The sequence below is a fragment of the Pavona decussata genome, unplaced genomic scaffold (genome assembly GCF_977016875.1).
Source record: "Pavona decussata unplaced genomic scaffold, jaPavDecu1.1 SCAFFOLD_56, whole genome shotgun sequence".
In the NCBI taxonomy this organism is placed as follows: Eukaryota; Metazoa; Cnidaria; class Anthozoa; order Scleractinia; family Agariciidae; genus Pavona; species Pavona decussata.
The window spans coordinates 647,172-668,393 of NW_028145478.1; the positions used below are offsets into that span (position 1 = coordinate 647,172).

The following is a 21,222-nucleotide window of genomic DNA, read 5'->3' on the forward strand; positions in this document are numbered from 1 at the left end:
ATGCTGTTTGCTCCACACTCGTTGGCTGATGCTAAACAATGCCCCATGGAGCATGCTCAGTGAGGAGCAAACAATGTGACGGTTGCTCCTTGGCACACAAAATCCCAATTGCGGATGCTGTTCGCTTCCAAAGCTGCATTTCTCGAAATAACTCTGTGGTTAGCACTTGGATTTTGAATAGATCTTTTCAATTGAATGCCACGAGAAGAAGCTTCAACCTTTCAGTTTATCTGGTGTTTGATTTGGGTTAGGGCGATTCTAATTTTTGGGAGAAAATCGGCTTGGTGCTAGAGCGGTCGAAAATGAGTTTTCCACCCTTTTCTCCTAGTATTACAAGAAACTGAAGAAACTGTCTGGCAGAAATCTAGCGACAATCTTACAAGTTATAAAAATTCCTTACCATGGGATAATGATTTGAGAATTGTCCTTCCAATGACTCAAGGCGTCCTTCAATGTTTGAAATTGCAGCACTCACATTGTTTTTGAAGGCAGAAATCTTCGGCAATTTGTATTCTATTCCTCACTCCATTATCTGTAAGAGCGGTAAAAACCCGCACTAGCCAAATGTTCGATGCTAATGACAGTTCGATGGCTATAATCTAAGAATATTCACAATAAGAAAAATAGTATTCAGACAGGGCCGGCAAAAAAAACCCATATTCTTATAAAAAAGAAAAGAGTGTAATATTCACTTGCAATCTGTAAATCTTTCCTTCTTGAAGAAATTCATCAGGCTAGTGAAGATAAACAGTCGAATTTAAATGTTCTTAAATCATAGCCAGTCTTGACGTCTTATTGATGCTGACAGTTTCGATGACTGTCAGCCATCTTTATCAAAACTTGAAAAACATGAAAAGGTGTTAATTACTTGTGATAAATGCGCAAAGTCACTCTGAAGACGCCCCCTCCCCCCATGGTTTTGGGGTGGAGATCACTTGTGTCCATATGGGAGAAAGCTGATAGGCTCCCTCGTCCCTGTACATAGTAGGAGTGTTTGATCTAATACATATGCTTTCCTTTATCCATCGCTTAAACTTGTCGCTTTGCTGCTCAACTATTTCACTTGCTTCCCAATTCATAATATGATTGTTCTGGCAGACGTGATCTGTTATGGCTGATTTATGGTGTTCATTGGTAGAAGCTCTGCGAGTGGTTCTTGTGAAATTTCTGTCAGAGATCTTTTCTGCTTCCTCTCTGTGTTCTGTGACGAGGGACGAGGTAGCCTATCAGTTTCTCCCATATGGACACAAATGATCTCCACCCTAAAAGCAGGGGGGAGGGGGCGTCTACAGAGTGACTTTGCGCATTTCACAGGGAATTTTTTCAACTCCCAAACTGGGTTAAAAATGGTAAATTTTTGTGATTTCAGTGGGAATTTCCCAAACTAGGAAAGTTTTACCAAAACCAATCTTGGGTTTAATAAAACCCAACAGAACCCCTAGAATGGGATTATACTGACCCAACATTATCCCAAGGATGGGATTATACTGACCCAGTATAACCCCAAGAATGGGATTATACTGACATAGTATAACCCCAAGAATGGGATTATACTGACCGAACAGTATCCCAAGGATGGGATTATACTGACCCAACATTACCCCAAGGATGGGATTATACTGACCCAATATAACCCCAAGAATGGGATAATACTGACTCAATATAACCCCAAAAATGGGATTATACTGACCCAACATTATCGCAAGGCTGGGATTTTTTATACTGACTCAACACAATCCCAACAATGGGATCATAGTTACCCAACATAACTCCAAGAATGGGATAATACTGATCCCCAATAATGGGCTAATATATCCTCAGTAATACCCTCAAGAATGGTACAAAAATGACCAAGCAACCTATTTTAACTCCAAATAATTAACCCATGCTAGTAAATCATCAAGCTAGAATGACAAATGACGAACCAAAAATACTAACAGTAACATGTGATGTTTAATATTGCACTTCGATTTTAGGTTAACTATCCATAAAATACTACAAACATCAAACTCTTCTCAAAATTTCAAACAATAAAAATTGCAATCTTGTTATAGTATCGATCCTATAAAGAAGTTACATAGAGCAAGAGAATTAGTACCCATGGCTGTAATTAAATATTGTAATTTAGCCTTGTCTTACCCATTTTCAGCTTTGATAAATAAGCTTTAACTTAAGCTAAATCAATGAACTTCAAAATAAAACTGGACTATTCACACCTGTTTTCTTCCTTTGCTTATTTTAGCAAGTGGGGTTGACATTATTTTACTGCAGAGCTGTAGTGAATTCCAAGATATTAAAAGAGGCAGTTTCTGCAGATCAGAGCTGATCTCCATTGATTGGTCCTTTTAAGCAGTTTCAATAAACAAAGGAAGAAGTACTATCTGAGAGTTAAAAAAATTATTTCCAAATACAAAACAGGTACTGAATTCAAAGCTTAAAACAATGGAAAATAAGTACATGTACCCTGGACATTTGCATTTCAATTAATTTGAGAATGATGATTATTCTAGAAAGTGACGCAGGCATACTCGGAAAAAAGAAATCCGAGTGCTCCTATCAGGAGTCGAACCTAGTTCGGATGCTCTACCACTGAGCTACAGGAGACTCGTGGGAGCTAAGACCATTAAACTACGTTCATGGGACAAACATCCTGCATACTGCTAGGATTTGAAGGAGTCTCCTGTAGCTCAGTGGTAGAGCATCTGAACTAGTAATCGGAAGGTCTTAGGTTCGACTCCTGTTATAGACCCACTGGATGATTCAATGTATTGATGCTTCACACAAATCTTCTCAAATTTCTTTATTTTCCAACCATCAGCTGAAACAATATTATTTTCACAAAAATCTGAAATTTCACGACTCTCGGAGTGCTAGCAAACAAATTTCAATCCATAATTTTCCATAACTAAGTGAACCTGGCTTCAGGACAAGCTGCCTTAAATGGAGTAAATAAAAATGAAAGAAAATGGAAAAATATAAAACCTTTGAACATTCATCTGCAGGCTTTGCACTTTCAGCTTCAGACTTTGAACTCCCACCCTTGTGAAAATTTTTCCAAGATCTCGGCGAGATCTCGGCGGCCAAAAACGCGGAGAGATTAGTGGCGAGATCTCAGTGAGATGAGAATTTAGACGGCTAAAAAAATGCGGCGAGGAATCCGTGGCGGGATCTCGGCGAGCAAGCATCTGCAGCGGTGTACTGAAAATTTGATCGTCAGACATGAAAGTAAAGCTTTTTGGTTTGAAATTCTTAATCAGCGGAATAACATTGGAAGGAGACTCATAACCGAACTATGTTATCAAGACGCCCCTAAGCATTTTCCACGAAAAAGTGAATATATAACTTCTGTAAGTAGGCCTGGTTCAGACGCCGAACTTTTCATGAGCCGAACCTAATACCTCGAATTAAGTACATGAAAAGTTCGGCGTCTGAATCAGTTGAGAACGGCTGTTTCAATTTGGAACGGCTCAGCCGTTCTTCCCGCCTGGCTCAGCCGGGAATTTTGGCTTTATGAGAACCGCTTTGATTCAGACGTCGAACTTTTCATGAGCCGAACCTAATGCATAAATTATTATAACGTATTTCAAATAAAAAAATTAAAACAAAAAAAAAACGCTTACATTTCCATTGGTTTTGCTTCAAGTAAATTAAGTTCGTCTAATTAAGTTCGGCGTCTGAATCAAAAGGCGGGATTTTCGTGATTTGGACCGACCTTAATTTAATTAAGTTCGGCTGGTGAAAAGTTCGGCGTCTGAACTGGGCCTAAACAACCACTTACTTTCTACCGTATCATTTGAATCATTACGGCTGGGAAATCTGGACAAAAGAGCAAAACTAAGCGGTAGGCTTATGATGTAAATGAATTATGCCAACTAACTGCTTCAAATTGAAAACGAATATAGAAGTTGTGAATCACCAACAATTTATTTCAAAAATTTTACCTTCGAGGTTTCGAGTTATAAAGACAAAATCGTTCGTGTAGCTAATTACGCTTTGTGAAAGCTTCTATCGATTCCTAAACAAACTCTTTCACTCGCAGTGTTTCTTTAAGCTATTAAGTAAGATGAAATACGGACAAATAATATAAGAAACTAACCTCTTTCTCAATCAAGAGATACAAGGCTGTGGAAGAAAGCCATTAAAATCTCAATTCTCGCGCAAACTTAATGGTCACTTCCACTGAGTTGATTCTTAACACGCTTATAGCTTAACGAGCTTGAACATCCCCTTAGCAAATTTTAAGTCCTCCTTCTCCAGCACCTTAATTATCCAGGACATTCCGTATTCTGTAAAAAATGTGCGGTGACTGAGTTCATAGTGTGCAGTTCAGTTTAGTTCAGTAAGGTTCCGATACCGTAGTTTGTTAACTTAATCAGCATCATTTTTGTTGACCAGTGCTCATCATATCCCTTGTGTGCTATTCTCCGGTTGACCACAGGTTCTTTTATCATGATTTCCAGCCATAAATGAATGGTTAACTTGTCATGAAGCTTAACTTTTCATATTTTCTGCGGTTTTAGAGAAGGATTAATTTTTGTGGCCTCGCAAACCTCAAGTCAAACTTTTTTTTAGCTTACGCGAGCATCGCCGGGTGGCGTGATTGAATTAACCAATCACATCGCCTAATTCACGTTGTTGTTGGGGATTTTCGCGCCATTTGTCAAGTGACAAGCCGCGGAGACGGCAAGTTGTTTACGAGGATTGAGAGACAGATTGTGAGGGAAAAGAGCACAATCAAAAAATGTCGACAACTGAAGACAGTGTAATGAAAAGGGAAAGAACGCATTTTCAAAAATTGTGCTACCTGTACCGAAAAATCGTTCGCAGCAGGCATTACGACATAACTGAAACGCCTTTTGAGGGACAAAAATCGCCTAAAAAGGTGAGTTAAAGATTTAGACAATAAAACGATAAGATTATCAGGTCAATGAATTAATTTTATGATAGTAAATAAGTATGTTAACGAGCGTCCGGTATGAGCAGCGTTCTTCTCACTTTTATCTTAAGACGCGCACTTAATGTTAATCTGCCGAAGCGCGATCTCGGCTAACAATTTAAATCAATTTAATAATTAAAGCTCATCGATTTCCAGTTATAGGATGAAAAAATGAAAGCAAACATTATTTTCACCGAGGGTTAAGGTGAAGTTTTAACTCATTGAACCTCATAACTTAATCCTTACCACTGAAGAGTTCACATGTCTTCGTTTCGAATCTGGCGAAGATCGCGGTGTCTTGTCGCGATCGTGGTTGTCTCGGCAAGATTTTGGTTTTCTCGCCGAGATCGCATTTGTCTCGGCGAGATCTCGCCTGTCTCGGTGCCCCTAAAAATCTCGCCGCGAATCTTTACGCAAATCTCGCCGAGATGGAAGACGCAACCGCAATCTCGGCGAGATCTCGCCTCCCTCGGCGAGATTAACGCAATCTCAGCGAGATCTCGCTGAAAGTTTTGCCCTCTAAAAATCACGCCAAGAATTACTGAAATCTCGCCGAGATCTCGGTGAACTCGGCGAGATCTCACCAATCTCGGCGAGATAACCGAGATCTCGGTGTGATCTCACTGAAATTTTTACAAGGGCAGACTTTAAACTTCCAGCCTCAGAAACTTGTCCATTCTTTAAATTCCAATTAGAGAGAATGATCAGTTAATTCCCGAGATGCAAATATACACCTCCCAACTGCCACTATACAAAATGTATGGACAGCAACAAGGTAGGGCAACTCAAACATTTCTCAAATGAGGTGTAAATGTATGCAGTCAGTTTTGCAAAAAGCAAAGAAAGTGCTAAAAAGGACCCAATTGACAGCAGATGATTGATGTGCATGTAAGGTTTGCATCTGAATGCAGTTTTTTGTGGAGCAAATTGTAGTGAATTCTAAATTTTACTCTTTTTCTTCAAAAGATTCATATATAAATAAAAAATGGATTACCACACCTGCTGTCCATCACGTTTCTTGTAACGGCATTGTTCGTTGAAGTAGTCTTGTATATGTTGACATATTGCATCAGAAGTGAATCCAATTTTTGGAATTGAGCATTCTGCTTCAATATCTGATGCAAATGTCTTCAACTGAGTCTTCATTTCGGGAATGTTAAACTTTGGAAAGTTTCCTGTTCCCCATTTTTGAGTTGTTAGCAAGCCAACTTTTTTACGTCTGGGTGACAAAAGGTTTTTTAAAGTTACTGATCACATATTAACCACAGAAAGTTCAGTCTTTTAGTATTTGACCATCTTATTTACCTCTGCTCCTCCAATTAAAAATTTCAGTATCTGAGAAGAATGTTATTTGTTCTTATAAGCCAGAGGAGGGTTTCCTGTTTCATACATGTACCACATTGTATTTGACAAGAGTAGTCCTGAAATCAATTAATACTTATTATTTCTGTTTCACATCTTAAGTCTCCTTTTTTTCAATATTGGTCTTGGCTCTACACGTCCAAAAAGAGTTACACTGCAAATACAAATAAACCCCACCCTATAACCGGTACAGACCAGTTCCATCATATTAGTCCAGGTTGGTCTATTTGCGACAAATTACACTCAATAAGAAATGGTGATTCTATGAAATGTTAAGTGTTAGCTACCATAGAGTATTGATAAAAGATCAACATCCTTTGACAGATACAGTCTTTTTATTACTGGGTTAAAACCAGCCATTTCACCCATTGTTGGTTTAAGCCGTGGACTGGAACTGAGTTCACGAGGTGGACCTGCGTTTGAGAACTCTGTCTTGAATCGCACGGTTGATCCATATTTAAGTCCAAGATTTCTGAAAATGTTTGCATCCGTTTCTCTTTTAAGAAGATCCGCAATTGCTGAGAAGTGTGTTATTTCCTCATCTAGGCATGAGACGAAACAAGGAAAACCTTGCAACCATAACTCATATCAAATACTGCATGTCTCAATGTGATGCCAGTGGGGTGGAGGGGTAAAGCAGGACATGGAAAACTTTGTCATTCACCTTAGGACTGGGATTTTTTTCTTGTATATTTGACTGCAAATGTAACAATAAACATGATCAAACCAGCTTTCTTAATACAGCTATTTTCTCGATATATTTTTTGAAATCTTACAGCGCAGAGAGTGACATCCATGATAAAATTATGCAAAAAAGACAGGTTGGCATGCTTGTTCGGGAACAAAATGATCACTGAATTGAATGGGATTCAAACTAGGTCTGGCAGGAGGTATTTTGAATTGAAGAACGCTGAATGCATGGCCGCTGAAAGCAGAATGACTCTTGAATTGAATTTAGTGATTAGGGTTAGCAAACTCTTCCATTTCAGTTCGACCTGGCTCATGACCCTACCTGGAACTTGATTTACTCAGTTTCCTAACCCTTATCTCTAAACTTCAGAGACATTTGGCATTCGGCGGCCATTCTGCGTTCTGCAAAACTAAATCTCCGTTCTCATCAACAAAACATTAGTTATGAATCGTAAGACAAACGTACCAGGCAAAAGAAGACACAGAGCAGAGGTATGTGGGTATCCAGAAATGACTTAAATCTTTAAGCTTTTTCAAAAAGAGCCGCTTAAACTACTTTAACTTTGTGGGAGTTTCTTAATAAGCTTACCTTGAAACTTCTGGGTGACATCATCACGGAAAAGCTTTCTAACATGGTCGATGATAACGTCTTTCTCCTGTAACTCCTGTGCTTTCAAAGACTCTGAACCTGACATCCTCAACAACTTTTAAAATTGAATTTGCCATCAACATGTAAACAACAGCTCAAAAGCTAACCATCTGGACTACTTTAGAAAGGCACGACCATAAAGGAATAAATGTGGCTTTCTAATTTTACCCTTCAGCTCCGGTTGTTTCCCGCCTTTTTGGTGCAATTGCATAAAACAGAATGCGCTATTGGTAGCTATAAGTGATTGTGTCATGATAAAAATATACTGGCTTCTCTGATTGGTTAACTGATAGGCGTGAGGAGAATGGGTAGAATAATTAGTAGCCGTGTCTGCAACACAAAATGACAGACTCTTCAAGTGTGAAAGCTTGGTCGAAGGAAGATATATCCGCTTGTGATTGCAGTGCAAGAACATACAGGCATGCTCACTGCCCTTGTTTTTGGTGTCAGGGAAGTGCGACCGATAGAACTACCGAGTTACAGCACTGGAGAGAAAACTGCCTGCTTGCTACTGTGGTTGGAGGTGACAGCACTTCAGGCAGCTTGGCAGACATAGATAGTGATCATGAATCAATTGCAAGCCCTAGCTCACCAGCAAGTCCTTCAACTCCAGGAACAGCTGAAGTTGATGACAGTCTTAGCAAAGGATCAGACAAAAACAGTACTAATCCCATCTGTCCAGAACTTGACGCTGTTGAACCTGCAGAAGGTCCAGGTATGGAACCTCACAACCCTCACAAAAAAGTTATACTAACAGCAGTTCTTATGCTCTGAAAATTATGGATGAAAGTGGATCATCCGTTAAAGCCTTTCATGACATTCTGAGCTATGGAAAAACAATGTTGTACACTTTAATTAATACAATGTGGCCAAAAAATTGGAATGATGTTCAACTTTTATTGAAGGAAGAAGGTTTTGAAGACGCTAAGGAACTTATCATATGTTTCTGCCGTACCGAAAAGGTAATTACAAGAAATGGTAAAACACATACATGTCTTTCATAATGGCGGACCGCTTGGGCGGAATGGTAACTACTAACATCAGAGCGAGGCTAGTTAGGCCACGTACAATTATGAAAAACGTAAATACATGCAAATGCTTTCCAAATCTCGTATGTAGCCTGTTTTTAGCTGTATCGTTGAATGTGATAATGTGAAAACGTAATCAAGTGCTTTTGTTTATCTGAAATCGAAATTACTTAGGTAATTACCGCGGGCTTAAGAAAATGCCCACGCACTGCTGTGTTTCCGAGTGCACCAAGAAAGGCTGTTGCGAGGAGGATGGCAGGAAAGTCTCGTTCTTCAAGTTTCCTGATCATGTCGGTCACCGTAAACAGTGGCTTCACGCCATCAGAAGAGAGGAAGGAAAACATTTTCGGATCACGAACGCAACCAAGGTCTGTTCGAGACATTTCAGGCCGGAATATGATTTTGTTAAGACCCTCGCTGGCAGAACAGACCTGCGAGGGAATGCTGTTCCTTCGAAGTTTGCATGGACTTGCACCTCTCCCTGGAAACGTAAAGCGCCAGCAGTACGCGAAAGCATCGATGAAACAAGCCAAAAAAGTTTTGAAGAAACCAGAACGAATGACGAGCCAGAAAACATAAAAAACTGCGTAGATGAAGGGGAAAATCGCATAGAAGAAAGGGAAACTGTGAAAAGCAACCTGTCTGAAAACTTGAAAATGGATGCGGAGACTCAAACCACAGAACCAAAGGAAGGCACTGAGACCTCGCTGAAACAACAAATAGTGGACCTTGAATCTAATCTTGAAAGAGGTAAGCGACGTATTGAATCTTTGTAAATGCGTAGATGCGTCAATCCATTTTTATACTGGATTTCCAAACTGGAAGGTATTTATGTCTGCTTTTAGATACCTGAATCCTGGTGTTATGGGTGAAAACATCACATACTGGTTGTCTTCAAGGAAAAATCGAGGAGTTGTGACCTTTAGGAGTTTCCGTGAACATTCCCCCCTTTCTTGGCAGCTCAAATCAAATGCCAGCACAAGATGTTGTTCGCCCTCAGGAAATTGCAAGCCTGCGAATTCATGTTGAGCATGCCATAAACAAAAAGAAGAATTTCCACATTTGGGATGGAGTTGTGCCCCTCCATCAGTTTGGGGTTGTCAATCAAATGTGGGCAGTCTGTGCAATCTTATGTAATGCTCAACCAAACATTATTTCTATTTGAATAAACTGGGACAAGAACTATTCTTTTCTTGGTAGAGAGGAAAGTTGGCCACTGAAGCAAGAGGTTTGGATGGATAGATCTTCACTGGTTTTGGGACCCTGGCAAGGTTTGGCCACTTCAAACTGTCTGTGGTCACTTAAGTGCCATCATTTCTGTGGATCATTTGACTGCCTCCCCTGAGGGAATTCATAATTTGAAGATTGTGACATGCCCTGGATGCTTTGAAACTTTCCACCATTCTGTAAAAATGGCAAGAGGTTCCCCATTGAACTTGGCCCTCGTAGGCCACTGGGATGGGTGGCAACCATTTGGAACAAGCTTCAGAGGATGTGGTACCATCGAAGTTTCCATCGGTAACATGAAAAAGGCTGATCGGTGTCATGTTGGCAAAGTGTATGATGTTGGCTTTGTCCCTTGTTCTGAATTCCCTAAGGATTTACCAGAGTATTTGGATCCTTTTCTCCAACCACTAATGGATGATCTTTGTAATGGATTTATTTCGGGTTACAAAATTTCTTATCCTCTACAGTTTACAAGTGATGAATTCCATTCTTCTGAAATTGAAGTTATCCATTATTGCTTTTATGTTGGACAGGAGACCACCTAGGGCAGTGTGAAGTCGGCGAGTTTCTCAATCAAGTAATATGTGGATGTAGAAGAGAGAAACTACAAGGACAACAACTGCAAAATGCATCTAACAATCACTACTATTATGGCAACAATAGATATTATTGTCGCTACTCGTGGGAAAAATGGCAAATTGAACAGGAGTTGGAAAACCTATATGACATTGAAAATGAGACAAGAACAAGTGTGAGAAAAGCATTGCCATCAAAACTTGGTTTCAGTGGAACATCACAGCTTCACAATTTTTTGTATCCTTTATATAAATTTGATGTCACAAGGGACATGGTTGATGATGTTTATCGCACTATTCCTCTAAATGTTGTTAAAAGCCAACTGACTAGACTACTGGAACTTGAATTGGTGGACACAGAATACCCTTGACAAGCAAGTAAAAGATTTCCCTTGGAGCAAAGAGTTAAAGGATGGAACACTTCCAAGACCAGTTGGCAAGGAATGCAAAGGCATTGGTCATTGGAAAGCAGAGGGGCTTCAGAAATTTTCTTTTCCCATGACAAATTCTATATTTGAAGACAAATTTCAGGATGATGAAGAGTTTCAAATTCAAATCCTGGTGTCGTGACCGACAGAATTGCACTTTTACAGTAGCAGGCTGGTCTTGACTGATGAAATGATAAGTGTTTATTTCAAGATAGCACAGAGACTCAACATACTCGTAGAAGAAGTGCAAGGACTGCATATGTGCACCATTTCTTTGCATAAGTTGTTGCATATTCACGCAGACATTAATTTTTTCTGCTTGTGACAATTATTGGTGTGCAGTGTTTGAAAGGGCTGTCCAGCACTATGTTAAAAAGTCACACAACTACAAAGGAATTGAACGAACCTTTGCAAGTTCGGAGGCACGGAGAGAGTTTCTGAAATCACTTGGAGGTACGGAAGTGGCCACTGATGTTAAACAGGTGAGATTTTCAACCCTGGAGTAGGGAATTAAATGGAATTTGGTTGCCTATGCCAGGTTTAATATAATACCCTGGACAAAACTATTCAGGATTAGGTTAAACAAAAATTGACCTTTAAAATCCTTGACGTTCAGTTTCTCTGAAAGGTAAGATACAATTAAAGGCAGAGGTTGAGCAGAGTTCAAGTGACTGAAGGATACAGTAATAGTTCTAAATTCTATTTAATGCTGAAGTTATTGCAGATAGGGAACTTCTCTTTCTGCTCCAAAATAACTGGGTTTTTTATAAGGACAGGGTGAAATCCTATCTTTACTGATTATATTGATTTCTACAATTAAATGCAGTGGCATGAAAATCGTGTTTGTTGTTGTGAGAAGGCATTTATACATTTTTTCTTTCCCAGTGTGTTGTAAACTCAGTTGAGACCGGGAAGAAGATTGCCCGTTAAGACTCAGCACCAAGACAGGCTTACCTGATTGGCTCGGCAACAAACATCAGACCCTTACAAAGAGATAGTCAGTTGAAAATAGCAAGTACATTGTCTGTTCCAGTTGACCTGGTGTCATCCTCAGCTTTGTTTTGAAAAAGATGTCTTTTGAATGATGTGGGATATGATGGTACCATGTGTCGTAGTGGTGATTACATTTTAATTGCAAACAATGTTCAGGAGAGCGTGGTTAAGATTGAAACAATGCTATCAGTTAACTGTGGGAGTGGCTTATGTAGAATACTAGGAATAGGCTACTTGTACTCCTTCCACCGAGATGCAGTTGGGCAAATTTCTTGCAACTACTGGACTGATTTCGCCTAGTTGTCACTTTTTTTTCTGGCAGAGAACATCTTGAGAAAAGTTCTGTTATATGACTGTGGCAATGATTTGATGACTGTTGTGGACTATATCCTATGTGTGGCTTTTGTGCCTGTGTGTGCTGAAAAGGGTGATATGTTGCTTATTCAGGGTGAACGTCCCACCCATGTCTGGTATGGTCATGTACAAGATGTAGATTATCTAAACAAGACAGTTGAGGTGTATTTTTTCATTGAGAGTCATCAATGTCAAAATGTTTTTGTCCGTGAATCTCGTGGTAGAGGTGCAAGAAACATAGTGTCTCGGAGGTCTGTAATTGAACTAGCTGATGGTCAATGGAGTGGCCCTGGCATGTAGACACGGGATTCTTGAAGTAATGAATTGAGGGTACCGTCCTCTTAGTGTAAAACGGTTGCAAAACAAACTGTTTTGTAAAGGTATCCTCAGGAAACTGCTGGTACTGAATTACACTCAAGTAAAATGAATGAGTACATGTGCACTGTAAAGAGCAAACTGTGCAGTTAATAAGGTTATTTGAAACTTGAAAATCATGAACTTTTACAAGCAAGTGACGTGTTGTGAAGGATACAGGAGACTCGTGGAGCTAAGGCCATTAAACTAGGTTCATGGGACAAACATCCTGCATACTGCTAGGATTTGAATGTCGAACGTGTGGTATATGAAAGAAATGTGATGGTATATTTCCAGCCTGGTAAATGAATGAGAATGATGATTATTCTAGAAAGTGACGCAGGCATACTCGGAAAAAAGAAGTATGCAGTATGCATGAACCTAGTTTAATGGCCTTAGCTCCCACGAGTCTCCTGTAGCTCAGCGGTAGAGCATCCGAACTAGTAATCGGAAGGTCTTAGGTTTGACTCCTGATAGGAGAACTCGGATTTCTTTTTTCCAAGTATGCCTGCGTCACTTTCAAGAATAATCATCATTCTCATTCATTTACCAGGCTGGAAATCTACCATCACATTTCTTTCACATACCACACGTTCGACATTCAAATCCTAGCAGTATGCAGGATGTTTGTCCCATGAACGTAGTTTAATGGACTTAGCTCCCACGAGTCTCCTGTAGCTCAGTGGTAGAGGATCCGAACTAGTAATCGGAAGGTCTTAGGTTCGACTCCTGATAGGAGAACTTGGATTTCTTTTTTTCCGAGTATGCCTGCGTCACTTTCTAGAATAATCATCATTCTCATTCATTTACCAGGCTGGAAATATACCATCACATTTCTTTCACATACCACACGTTCGACATTCAAATCCTAGCAGTATGCAGGATGTTTGTCCCATGAACCTAGTTAAATGGCCTTAGCTCCCACGAGTCTCCTGTAGCTCAGTGGTAGAGGATCCGAACTAGTAATCGGAAGGTCTTAGGTTCGACTCCTGATAGGAGAACTTGGATTTCTTTTTTTCCGAGTATGCCTGCGTCACTTTCTAGAATAATCATCATTCTCATTCATTTACCAGGCTGGAAATATACCATCACATTTCTTTCATATACCACACGTTTGACATTCAAATCCTAGCAGTATGCAGGATGTTTGTCCCATGAACCTAGTTTAATGGCCTTAGCTCCCACGAGTCTCCTGTAGCTCAGTGGTAGAGGATCCGAACTAGTAATCAGAAGGTCTTAGGTTCGACTCCTGATAGGAGAACTCGGATTTCTTTTTTCCGAGTATGCCTGCGTCACTTTCTAGAATAATCATCATTCTTATTCTTATTTTGTTCTCAAGTCTGGGAAAAACTTGGGGCACTGTTCCCAATTTATTCTCAAAGCTGGGAATAACTGGGGATTGTTCTACGTTATCAGCTTGAGGGATCACGTGAGATTGCAGTGCGCATGCGTACTTCAGTGCGATACGCTCGTTCATACTTCATGGTTGCGTGTCTTGTGACCGCTTGAAAAATCGTGGATTTTTTACTTTTTCCCGGCTTTTAGGCTGTGCACTATAACTACAGAGCATTGCTGCTTCGCAGAAGCACCACTTTGGCCCTCTGGGTGAGGGGAAAAGCGACATTGCTGTTGTGAAATCGAAGAATTTGACAGAGATCAAGTTGACCTTGTGCTCGTGGCAGCCCTGCACACACGGTCTGAATGCAAATGCTGCCCAAGCCGGCTTCTACATTGCAAAAAGACAAGGACCAGAAAGGTCCCCATGATATTAACAGCACTGCAAGTGCTAACAAGGACGAAACTCATCACAAGAAGTGTGGTGACGAAAACAGTCGCCCGACCTCGAAGGCAAACGCGTCGAACGGCTCGGTGGACAAGATGGCGCGAAAATCTGCTGGCAACGAAGGCAGCGAGCTTCTGAAATTTGGGTCGATGTTATCCGACTCTATCACAGAGTTGAAAAATACTCTGGCTGGCAAATTTGACCAGTTCGAACATTGACTCAGCCGGATCTGTGGGAACACAACGGCGATGGGCAGGGCGATGTGTCCGCCTCTGGATCAGAAACCGACGGCTGCGACGATCATGCTACTGGCAATGAACCGCGCACAAAAAAGTGAAGGTCGACTGCCCCTGTTGAGATGACCAGCAAACAAAAAGTGCTAAGCACCATTGCTGAACGAATGCAAATGCAAGAGAAAGTGGATCCAGGTATTGATGCACAACTGTCAGAAATGACTAACCAGTTGATGTTCAACAAGGAAAAACCTGATGAGGACAAACTTAAGGAAAAGCTGGGTCTCATAACTCGACCTGATAACTGTAACTCGCTGGTTACAACCAAAGTAGATGAGCTCATTTGGCAGAGACTACGGCCGCAGACCCGGTCGTTTGACTCAAGGGCTCAAGTTGCCCAGACATGGGTTGTCAAGTCAGTCACTATTCTGGCAAAAATGTTAGACAAAGCATTGAATCTGAAAGAAAAACTGCCAGACCTGACCACATCAGGTGACAACTCAGATGTCCTTCAGAAGGAAATCGATGGCTTTGTAAGTGATGGCATGGCTGCAATTGAAACTATGAGTTTTGCTAATTATGAAATCAATGCTAGACGTAGAGAGTGTATCAAGCCTGACTTGAATGATGATTACATGTCTTTTTTCTCTGCATCAGTCCCAATAAACCAATTTTTGTTTAATGGGGACACCTCCAAACGACTGGAGGACATTGAAAAAACGAACAGTCGTACGAAAGGCGATGGTCCAACAGAGTTCTTACCCTAGACAGCGCCATTACAAGAGTAATGGTATGCACAAGACCAGAGAGCGTGGCCAACGACCTCATACTTCACGACAAAGTTACACACAGCGTCCTTTTTTTAGGCAAACGCCCATTCCCCTATGGCAGTCAATACCAGAAACCACAAAAAGGGGGAGCGAAGAGCAAGGAGCCAAAGTCACAGTGATGGCTCGAGACAACAGGCCAACCACAACTGAGGTGAGAAACCCAAATATGATATGTTTTCAAGGGGACAGTTTTTCTCTCATAAGTACCACGCAGTTCAAAGCGGGTAGACTGATAGAGTTTGTCCACAATTGGAGGAGATTGACCTCTGATGTTTTCATCCTTGACACAGTACAACATTGTCACATTGAACTTGTAAAGGGGTTCTCATGTGACCAACAAAATGTGAAAACGCGGCGGGTTAGTATTACAGAAGAGAATATTATCACTGCTGAAATTATAAAACTGTGTAATAAAGGAGTCCTTGAGGAGCCTACACACTGCATAGGAGAATTCATCTCTCCGATATTCACTAGACACAAAAAGGATGGAACTTATCGATTGAGACTCAATCTGAAAGAATTCAATGAACATGTTTAGTATCATCATTTCAAAATGGAAAGTATTCAGTCAGTAATTAAGAGACAGTCCGCGTTAGATTCGACCGGTCAATTTGGGCCAGTCGTTCGATTTTCTTCAAATTTTCAGCAACAGACAAAGTTGATATAACATTAATAAAAACACATTTCTTTTGATTCTAAACTTAACAAGACCCGAAATTTTGAGGCGAATGTTCAACCCTCCCGAATCCCCGAAAATCGACCTTTCACCGAGTCGAAATTAACCCGTTTTCGGATGTTTGCCGCCGAAATAATATTTATCCGAAAAACCTTACATTTATACCACGAGCACATACACTATACTTCTTTACAAATATGGTATATAGAACTCATATTATTGAGAACTTTTAAAAGGAGGGCATCTCAAACATGCCGATGTTAACGATTGGTGCACGGAGCGTGTCAAGTGCTGCAACAAAAACCAACATTTCTCAAAATTCTGACTTACTCTGGAAGTCTCGTCTTTTTTTTTCAAAGAGTTCTAGGATAGTGTCCTTAAACTACAGAATAATATATAGTGGCTCTCTATACTGCGAAAAGATACGGCCGCAACAATTTTGGGCAAATCTCTTATTTTCCGACACGTGTTGTGTGACAGCGATGGCATCCCAAGGCAACAAATTTAGACTCTTTCTGTCTTGACCGCAACTTAAAGTAGACAAATGCGTTTTAAAAGGGTAAACAATTAAAAACGTACCTTAAAAGTTCCACTGTTTTGCTTCCAAGACTTCATGTTTCACCGATTAACTGTTAGCAAATTTGATGGCCGTGTCACGGGATCCGTGTTCTTTATTTGTTGGCTTTCAGGCGACGATCATGCTAGCTAAAAACCTGAACATCTCTGTAGAGTTCCTTGAAATTAGTTCTGTTATTGAACCGGGCACTCTACCGACCAAGCAGTCATAAGTTGCAGAATTTATATAGAGGAAAGACTTTTGAAAGTTGTCGTCCATCTTTGTTTTGAAATAACAACCGCTGACCGCAACAACACTTCTGGTCTGATCAAACCGGAAACGGAACATCGTCTACAGTAAGAAGTCGGTGAAAGGTCGATTTTCGGGGATTCGGGAGGGTTGAACATTCGCCTCAAAATTTCGGGTCTTGTTAAGTTTAGAATCAAAAGAAATGTGTTTTTATCAATGTTATATCAACTTTGTCTGTTGCTGAAAATTTGAAGGAAATCGAACGACTGGCCCAAATTGACCGGTCGAATCTAACACGGACTGTCTCTTAAATTGGTTAAACCCAATTGTTTTATGGCATCCATAGACCTCAAAGATGCCTACTACTCAGTGCCTATAGCCCTAGAACACCGAAAATATTTACGTTTTCTGTGGAAGGGCAAACTCTTTCAGTATACTTGTTTTCCCAATGGGCTGGCTTGCTGCCCACGTTTGTTTACTAAATTGTTAAAGCCTGTATATGCTAATGTAAGGCAGACAGGGTCTGAGATTGTCCGTTACATAGATGAATCCTATTTACAGGGAGACACTAAACTAGAATGCTGGCAAAGTGTTAAAAAGACAACTTTACTCTTACAAGGTTTGGGATTCATTATCCACCCTGACAAGTCAGTGTTCATCCCTGCAAGAATATTGACATTCTTGGGGTTCATCATTAACTCTGAAGAAATGACAGTTAGACTGACTCCAGATAAAGCTCAACACTTACGGGAAGAGTGCACAGAACTGCTAAATACCCAGAGGCCAACAATCAGGGCTGTTGCAAAGGTTATTGGCCTTATGGTTAGCAGTGCTCCTGCAGTAGAATTGTGTATGCTCTTTTATAGAACTCTTGAAAATGAAAAAGTTGACGCCTTGAAACACAATTTTGGTGATTTTGATGCACAAATGATATTGAGCGCTGCGGCTAAACTCGACTTGCATTGGTGGATAGATAAGATTCAGCTATCAGAAAAGAAAATCTCACCACCTAGTCCAGATATTGTGTTAACTACAGATGCATCAAAACAAGGGTGGGGGGCAGTGAGAGATCACCACACTGCAGGTGGTCGTTGGTCCCCTGTGGAAGCTGAATTGCATATGAATGAGCTGGAGCTAAAAGCAGTGCTTTTTGCATTGCGTTCATTGTGTAATGATGTTAGCATTAAGCACATACGCGTCATGTCTGATAACACAACCACTGTTTGTTACATAAACAATATGGGTGGTAGCAAATCTAGGGCTTGTAATGACATTGCAAGGAGGATTTGGGAATTAGCCTTGGAAAGAAAGAATTTTCTGAGCTCAGCTCATCTGCAAGGGAAACAAAATATTGTGGCTGACCAAGCATCCAGAGTTTTTAATGACCGAACTGAATGGATGTTGCACCAGGGGGTTTTCCAGAAGCTGTCCCAGCTATGGGGACCATTTGAGGTGGACCTGTTTGCGTCAAGATTGAACAAACAGATCAGCACTTATGTATCATGGAAACCAGATCCTGGTGCAACTGCTGTGGATGCATTTTCTATAGTATGGAACAGAAAGCCTTTTTATGCATTTCCACATTTTGCCCTTATTCACAGATGCTTACAGAAGATCATAGTAGACGAGGCAGAGGGAGTGATAATTGTACCCATGTGGCCCACTCAGACGTATTACCCGAGGATAATGTCCATGTTGATTCAACCGCCGAGATTGTTACTGAAGAAGGAGAACCTGTTGAGGCTCCCCCATTCCAACACAAGCCACCCCCTATGGCAGAAGATGTAGCTGATGGCATGTCTTGTATCCGGAAACGCCTCGAAACAGCAGGAGTTCCAGAAGAAGCTAGAGGTATCATGCTGCAGTCTTTGAGAAAATCCACCAGAGACCAGTATGGTGTCCATTTCAGAAAGTGGACTACATTCTGCTGTGAAAGGAAAATTTATCCACATGACATATCTGTAAACAATGTACTGACTTTCCTGTTTGAGTTGGGCTTAAGATATAGCTCAATTAATACTGCCCGTTCTGCCATATCTTCATTCGATTGTGGTAACACATGTCCTGTTGGAAATCATCCTTTAATATGCCGTTTCACGAGAGGGGTCTACATTTCAAGGCCAACACAGTTGCGTTACAGTGCTGTTTGGGATGTTAAAGTTGTCGTGGACTTTTTTCGACAGTGGAAAGTGAATGCTGAGTTCTCACTCAAAGAACTGTCACTAACGACTGCTACTTTAGTAGCCCTGGTGTCAGCTCAGAGGTGCAAGCACTGCACAAGCTTGATCTGGACCGCATGACGTGCGAAAAGGACAGGATTACGTTCAAGTTTGACTTGTTAAAACAAAGTAGACCATCCATAAAGTCTCCGATCATGGAACTTTGTTCTTATTCTGAGGACCCTAAAAATTGTGTTGTTGAAACATTGTCACATTATCTTGAAAGAACACAGTTATTTAGAGAACATGAAACTAAGTTGTTTTTGACCTACCAGAAACCTTATCATGCTGTGAGTGCTAGTACTTTGAGCCGATGGATTAAATCTATGCTTAAACTAGCTGGAATTGACACATCTAGGCTTGGGGCTCATAGTACCCGGGCTGCATCGTCTTCAGCAGCTAAGAAAGCAGGAGTGCCAATTGCGGATGTTCTAAGCACAGGAGAATGGTCCTCAGAACGCGTTTTTGCCAGGCACTATAGTGTGCCTATTCAAAACAAGGGCAATTTTGCTGAGGCTATTTATAAGTCCTAGTTGTTGTGCAAACATGTTTCCATTACTGAGCTTGTACCTTACATGCAGGCAGGTTGAGTTGCGATTAAAAGAGTTTTAATCTTACATTGATATTCTTAGCCTGCATTTGTCATGGCTTCAAAATCTCACGTGATCCCTCAAGCCGATGACGTAGAAGAATTAGAAAATTAAACAAGACTTACCTGGAAGTCGCAGTTTGATTGGAATTCTTCTACGTCATCTTAGGCTTGAGGGATCAGGTGCCCACCCAAGTAGTGGTTTTTCCTCCCTGTTTTATCTTCAAATGATAAATACAGGCTATACTCTTTGAAGACTGAAGTACGCATGCACACTGCAATCTCACCTGAACCCTCAAGCCTAAGATGACGTAGAAGAATTCCAATCAAACTTCGACTTCCAGGTAAGTCTTGTTTAATTTTCTAATTTTTTGCCATTTTATTCTCAAGTTTGAGAATAACTTGGGGAAATGTTCTCTTTCTATTCTTAAGTCTGCGAATAGGTTGGGGAAATGTTCCCATTTTATTCTCAAGTCTGGAAATAACTTGGGAAATGTTTCCAATTTATTCTCAAGTCTGGAAATAGGTTGGGAAATGTTCCCATTTTATTCTCAAGTCTGGGAATAACTGGGGAAAATGTTCCCTTTTTTATTCCCAATTTTGGGAATAACATGGGTAAATATTCACAGCATTTTCCCAAAATTGGGATACAAGAGAAAGCACTGTATTTCCCAATAAAAACCCATTTATAGGACACTAGGAGACAACTACTTCCCAAAATAATCCCCCCCAAAACATTTCTTATCCCAGGTTTTCCCCAATAATGGGAAAATTTCCCATTTTCTTCCCAACTGGGAATCTTGAAAAGTTTCCTGTGAATTTATCGCAATAATTAACACCTTCAGAAGCCTTTAAGGCTTCTGACACTTTTCATGTTTTTCAAGTTTTGATAAAGATGGCTGAGAGTCATCAAAACTGTCAGCATCAATAAGACGTTAAGACTGGCTATGATTTAAGAACATTTAAATTCGACTGTAAATCTTCCCATTAAACAGTACGGTTTAAAAAAATTTGCCCAGATTTTCAGGTTTGTCATTATGAGTCCATTATAATTAAAATAGTCCAGTCAACTAACATTTTAGAGTTTTTTCTATAGGAGAATTGTGTCTACCTCAAACGAGCACCTGGTTACAGGTTAATCCACTACTTAAACAAAGTTTTCATACATTTAAATCTGGCAAGAGAGACTTTTAGTGTTTGCTTCTTCCATGGCATCCAGCCTGTTTAGCAGTTTTGGCAGGAAGCTGCTGGCGGAGTACAGTGAGAACATTGTCTTGCAGGGAAGAACCTGCATTAATGCTTATCACCATCGGAGGCGCTGGGGTCTCTGCTGCCTTGGTCCTCTTAGATTCGCAAACTGATTTCCATTTATGCCACTCTGCTTTTGGCTGACCAAGAACTGTTCGTACGGATGGTTACTTTGTTGTATACCTGCTTCGGTGTCAGGACACTGCACTTCAGCAGGTTAAGTAAAAAAAAAAAGAAATGATT

General features: G+C 40.5%; 1 pseudogene; it reads left to right on the forward strand.

Annotated features, from left to right (window-relative positions):
- The first annotated feature begins 7,979 nt into the window (after nt 1–7,979).
- LOC146480042 (uncharacterized) lies at nt 7,980–12,557 on the forward strand (annotated as a pseudogene).
- The last annotated feature ends 8,665 nt before the right edge of the window (nt 12,558–21,222 follow it).